At 46.4% G+C, this 6,000-nt stretch overlaps 1 pseudogene; it reads right to left on the bottom strand.

The window, feature by feature from the left end:
• Nucleotides 1–324: 324 nt before the first annotated feature.
• The window catches only part of LOC148188477 (uncharacterized), a 117,706-nt pseudogene continuing 112,030 nt past the window's right edge, over nucleotides 325–6,000 (bottom strand).

Below are 6,000 nucleotides of genomic sequence, written 5' to 3'. Positions count from 1 at the left end.
GGCCGAGGGCACGGCATCTCGGTGCCAGAAGCCCCAACGAGAGCGAACTGTCAAGGTTGCTGCAGGTGTACAACTGGAGGCAACGGCACCCCCGGCGCCAGATGCAGTTGCTGAGTGGATGGCCAGGGGGATCGGCATTCCACTGCCAAATGCCCCACCAAAATCTAACCGCTGCAGGTGGCGAGGCTGAGCAGTGGAGGGCACCGGACGCCCCAAGGAGAGTGAGCTGCCGCAGATGCAACGGTTGGGCAGTAAGTGGGGCCAGCATCTCGGTGCCAGATGAGCCAACACGAGCGGGCCACTCAAATGGCGGTGGGAGAACGGTCAAGGGTGCAGGCATCCTGGTGCCGAGGGTGAGGCAAGCTGGTGGGAGTGGGAGGGTGCTGCCAACAACGCTGGCACCCCGGGCAAACCTGACCACCGTGGCCTAAGGGACCTAGGAGAAATGGCCGCCGGAGACATGGTGCAGTCAAGAATCTGGGTACGAAGATTGGAGCGAACCGGAGATGGACAAGAGACGAAAGCACCAGGAGGGCGGACGGGAGGATCAGCCATGGCCAGGGTGAAAGTAGGCAAAGGCCGCTGCGACGGAAAGCGATCGGAAAGGAGACCAGAACCGTGGGACGGAACGACATGGTGCACAGGATGAGAGGGAAAATTCGGTGGCAACCCGGTGCCAACAACCCCAGCCCAGGCGGATTGGGAGGCGTAGGCGGGAGTCTCAACCAAGGCTGGTTGCTGCGGGTCGTGCGGAGGCACAGTGGGGCGCACTGACAACCTGGTGCCAGATGCCCCAGCGAGAGCGAACTGGTGCAGTGGCTGGGATAGCACGGCCGGGGTACGACTGGGGACAACGGCATCCCAGTGCAGTGTGCCCCAGTGAAAGCGAAGTGGTGCGATTGTCGAACATACGTGGCCGAGGGCACCAATACCCCGGTGCCAGAAATCCCATCATGAAACAAATGCTGCAGTTGCTGAGGTTGAGCAGTAGAGGGCACCGGGCTGCCCCAAGGGGACAGAGCTGCTGTGGATGGCCAGGAAGAGCAGGAAGTGGCGCTGGCATCCCGGAGCGCCCTGCTCTTGCTGAGGTTTCTTCCTTTCTTTTTTTTTTTTTGGGGAGATTTTCCTTGGGTGATGTGAGGGTCTAAGGGCAGAGGGATGTCGTAAACTGTACAGCCCACTGAGGCAAACCATGTTTTATGATAATGGGCTCTACGAATAAAATTGACTTGACTAGACTTGACTTGACTCGCCCTTTAACAGAGGTACTGACGTCATGGCGCACGACGGGAGCCGCCGCGATTAAATCACCCGGAAGAGCGCCGATGTTGACAGAGCAGCACTCAGATGTCAGGATGTCAAAAAGCTTTGTTGTCAGTTCTGCGAAATGGTATTCCTCGGTCTTCAAAGGTGGCCGGCAATCAGGAGACCTCGCTGGAGCATGGTGATGCCGCATTCCAGCACTCATCGCTCGACAGCGAGCCGCCGAGCCGGCAGAGTCGAGACAACGGTGGGAGGCCGTCACCATCCTCCGCGGCGATGGAGTAGGAGAACTGCGGCGGCGCAGGGCTGCACGGGGGCGACCGTGTCTTCTTTTCTTCTCTTCTTTCCGCTGAGGGTGGCGGACCAGGAGATGCAGAGGAACCATCGGCCAAGCCGTACATCTGGATGGTGAGCAGAGAGGAGCCGGGTGGAACATGGACCATGGAGGGAACTGAGGGGCTGGCGGCCGGTTGCACTGCCGAGGTCGGTGTGTCCGGCACGGATGCGACAGAGAAGTTGTCGGCGTCGGACCCTGAGGACGCCTGCACAGCCAGATGGAGACGGTGAGGGCCATCATCACGGCTTCGACTGAACAGGTCGTCTTCCGACGGGGACAGAGAGATAGAATCCATAATAGGGGTGAGTGAGCGAACCGCAGTCGACTCGAGAGTGGAACGCTACGTGGTGTGTCGGTACGTGCTTGTGCAGAATAACGAGAACGAAAGGGGGAGATCGGGTTAGGAGGATATTTAAGCTGGAAGAGGCGCGGCTGAAGTGTGCGGTAGAGGTGTGGTTCTGCTCCTGAAATTCTGCTATATAGCTTCACAAACTGACACACCGTCCCAGAATGTCAGCAATGAACACACAAGCATACCCAGCGAGTAATATGTAGATGTGAACGGCACTGACCAAGTGGCAGTAATTGATGAGTCAGGATGAGAATGCTTTGCCCTATCTCTACAACAGTAATCCATGCAGAGAGGTTGGTGCCGTCTGGACACACAAAACTGATCTGATCACTTGCAAATGACAGTGTTGACCGTATGTCGTAAAGATCTGACTTGAGAAACAAATTTGATTTGCCCGCAGTCACTATTCAAAGGAAAACCCACAACTAAATACTAATAAACTCCACCTTAGTACTCGTCAGCACCAGCTGTGCTGATTCTGCTGCTGTGCCAAACTTCTGAAACAACCAACTGCGCTAACTACGAACATTAAGCTTAACTGCCAGCATTGGCTCACACATTAACACAAAAACATCAGTGGCGGGGTTTGAGTCTCCCTGCCTTAAATACAGTACTGTATATATCCCCAAAGAGCATCAGAAATTCACTCGGCACATTCCACTATCTTAAGGAATATATTATCAACATCCCCTTTGCCACTGACACACATTTCAAACAGAACTTTCATCTACCACGATACTTTGCCTTAAAGTTTGATCTTTCTTTCATATTGCTGATAAAAGTCCATCGCGTTTATTTCAAAACATCTTTTTTTGATATTCTAATAAACAACATAATACAACACAAGACAATATGTTGCAGTAAATCAATTAAGAACGACTTACAAAGCAAGCAGATCAAAACAAAATGAATCAGGGCAAATCATGTGCATTTCTTGATCATTTCTTTACCAGCGTTTTGTAAATGACATCCTTTCCTTTGCCCCTGTAACACACTCAATTTCTTTCTGTGACAAATCCAGATGTTTTTTTCCCCACTTTTCCACAACCACTTTGTCATTCAGCCAGTCAGCAAAAACTGGTCACAGGTAGACCAGAGCACTCAGCCACTTTATCACCTCCTTCTTCCCCAGTGGAGCTCTCTGCTTCAGCCAGGCCTGCTGGAGGATATTTACACAGCCGCCATCTCACCTGCGGTGCAATCATGCTGACTGCATCCACACTGAATTGCCACCATTTCTCCGTAGGGCATTTGTTTGTGTTTGTGAAGCAAAAATCAAAATTTGTAAGCATTTAGCTCTCTGAAAGTAATCACAATTACACCTTTTCTGAACTAATGTACAGAGATAAAGGTAAATTTGTATAGATTTATTGCTTATAAATGAGTAAAAATTAACAAGAACAACAAAAATTCTCATTTTATACTTAATAAAAGATTACCTTAGTCACATAAACAAACACTTCAATATCATCTACTAAGTGAATAGAACCACTTATATTGCCACTCGAGTGTCTCAGAACAGCAATACTGTTTATCTTCTACTGAAGAGTAATTTTGCTGGTTTGAAAGCTATTGATATAATGATTACTATATTAATATATTAGCATTTCAAATACTGTAAGTGCTTCTTTGAATATTGAATAAAAAAGGAAAACACTTGACTGGTCTGCCCTTACAGTCACCATGTTCCAATATGATGTTCAAAAAACACCAAGAAATATTTGCTTGCATACTGTTACTTAGCATAATCATGCACGCATAATCAGCTTTTGCTTGTGAACATAGCTTATAAGATATCTATCTATCTATCTATCTATCTATCTAACTCAGAGTCATTTGCATATCACAAATGTAAAAAACAGAAAGAAAACTTGTGTTGATGAACAGAGATTCAAAAAAGCACAAACACTCACACAACTTGTGCAGTATAATCCAAGTCTCATTCATCCAGTTGTATGCCCAGCACTTCCAAAACACATGCATGCAACTAAAAAAAAAATCACAATATAAAACGCATCAATCATTTCAAACAGTCTTATGCATGGCAGAGTAGTTTAAAATCTACCTCCAACAAATCCTGGACTTTCACGCAGGAGTCTGGTGTTTGCGTCCTGTCTAAATGTTGTTTTTTTTTTTACACCATGTGCCCTGGTTGCCTGATCCTAACTGTCTGTGCTAGCATGTGCTTTTGTTAACGTCCTGGCACTGGTTGCCATGTGCTTTTGTTGTGAAAACACAACCATGTGCAGCGTAATCCCACCATGTGCATTTGTTGACATCATGGTAGCAGCACCCCGGAACATTAACAGCAGATGCAGAAAAATATCTAAAATGTTGACATGGAAGTCCACTGCAAAGCAGCAGTATGTGATGACTTGGGATTAGAACGTGTTGGCGGTGCACGCAACTGTTTGTTCATTTTTGTCGCAGAACATGCTCCGTGATGACAATGTCTCTCCTGCGTTTTGGAGGGAAATCACTAAAGGGGACAAATTTGTTTTCTTTCAACTCTAAATTCACCCATTCTTCACCTGCCCCAGATTCCTTTTGTTAGATGTGTTGTTTCCCACTCTGCCTGCCTCACCCTTTGTTCCCCTGCTGTTTTTCCCCCTCTACAACTGTCTTGGTACCTGCTTCCTGCAGTGCCGCCCTTGCCCCTGTTCCCAGCAGTCCCCAATCCTGACAGGCGACCTCAAAGAGCATCGGTCACACACGGCTGGCTGCGTCCACACAGATGTGTCCCCGCTCGTCCTTTTCTGTCCCGCACTGGGTGACACGGACCTCTACTGTCTACCCGATGTCGGCCCGTGGGTTGCTGCCCCTCTTCGCTTCTTAGTCCTCTGCTGTCATCCTCCTCCAACTCCTCGCTTCGCTTCTCATATTTTTTTCTTTCTTCTGCTTCCTTTATGCAACAACTTTTGATCTGCAGTGGCTCAAATGAAACTCTCACTGCCATGTCAGCTTCTCAGGCTGTATTCTGTTCTGCCTCTGTATCAGTCCTTTTAATCTTTTTCAATTCCCACCCACCTCCTTTCATTGTCTGTGTTCCCATTGTTTCCCAATTCTTTTGAGTGTTCCTCAAGATCACACTGCTTTCTCTCACCTGGTGTCTACTCCTCATGCTTTTTGGCTTTTGCCTCTACACACATACAACTTTTGTCAGCCTAAAAATGAGAATTTGGAAGGAAACATGAGATGATATTCATGTGAACTTATAGAACATGATAACAGTTCTCCGGCAAATCGTCGTCAGATAATAATTTAATGGCCTTTGAGAATTGTACAGAATGAAAAGCTTCTGAAATGTTTTGATTGGCAGAGAGAAAGTTATAACTAGGTCTGATAATAATAGTAATAAATCTGTGTCGACTGACAAGTTTCCCTAAAGAACCAGAGTTGTAATCAGTCAACAGTTCAGGTTTCAATGAGCCTGAAGTGATTCCCTGTCAAGGATAAATATCTGATTTAACACATGGAGCTTTTTGTGTATTTCCGCCCCTGACTTGCATATTGTGTTATTCAGTGTAATTTAAGTAGAAGGTGAAGTTATTCCAAAGCCAAAATGATGTGAGTTCCATGATTATCAAAATTGAATATACACCCCAAAGCCAAATTAAGCTTGTATTTACAAAGTTGAATGTAATTTGTCAAAACTCATAAACAAGAAAAACTTGATTTCCCAAATCCCTTACCAAGCAGCTCATTGCTCTGCAACACAGAGTTGTGACTTTCCATTCATAAATCATTGCTTAACCCTTGTGTTGTCGGCAAAAATGACCAATATAAAATCTTGCAAATTTATTTATAGCTATTATTTGTTTTTTTTTTTGTTTTTTTATCACTTCCTGCCAATATGTTATTGAACTATTACCATTTCCGCTTACTATTAACTTCAATAAAGTATTAGGGCAAAAACTGGATGTGTGGAAGACCAGGCAGGAAAGATGTAATGAAATGCCATTGGTCAGGAGAAACAGACAGCTTGCCCTCTGTTTAAGACTAAATTCCCCAGGATTACTTTCATATTGGACAAATCACCAATGCATAA

Source organism: Plectropomus leopardus, chromosome 10 (genome assembly GCF_026936395.1).
Source record: "Plectropomus leopardus strain MGB_pleo_1.0 chromosome 10, ASM2693639v1, whole genome shotgun sequence".
Classification (NCBI taxonomy): domain Eukaryota; kingdom Metazoa; phylum Chordata; class Actinopteri; order Perciformes; family Serranidae; genus Plectropomus; species Plectropomus leopardus.
The sequence above is the reverse complement of the archived record's forward strand: the minus strand, read 5'-3'. Positions and strand labels throughout refer to the sequence as shown.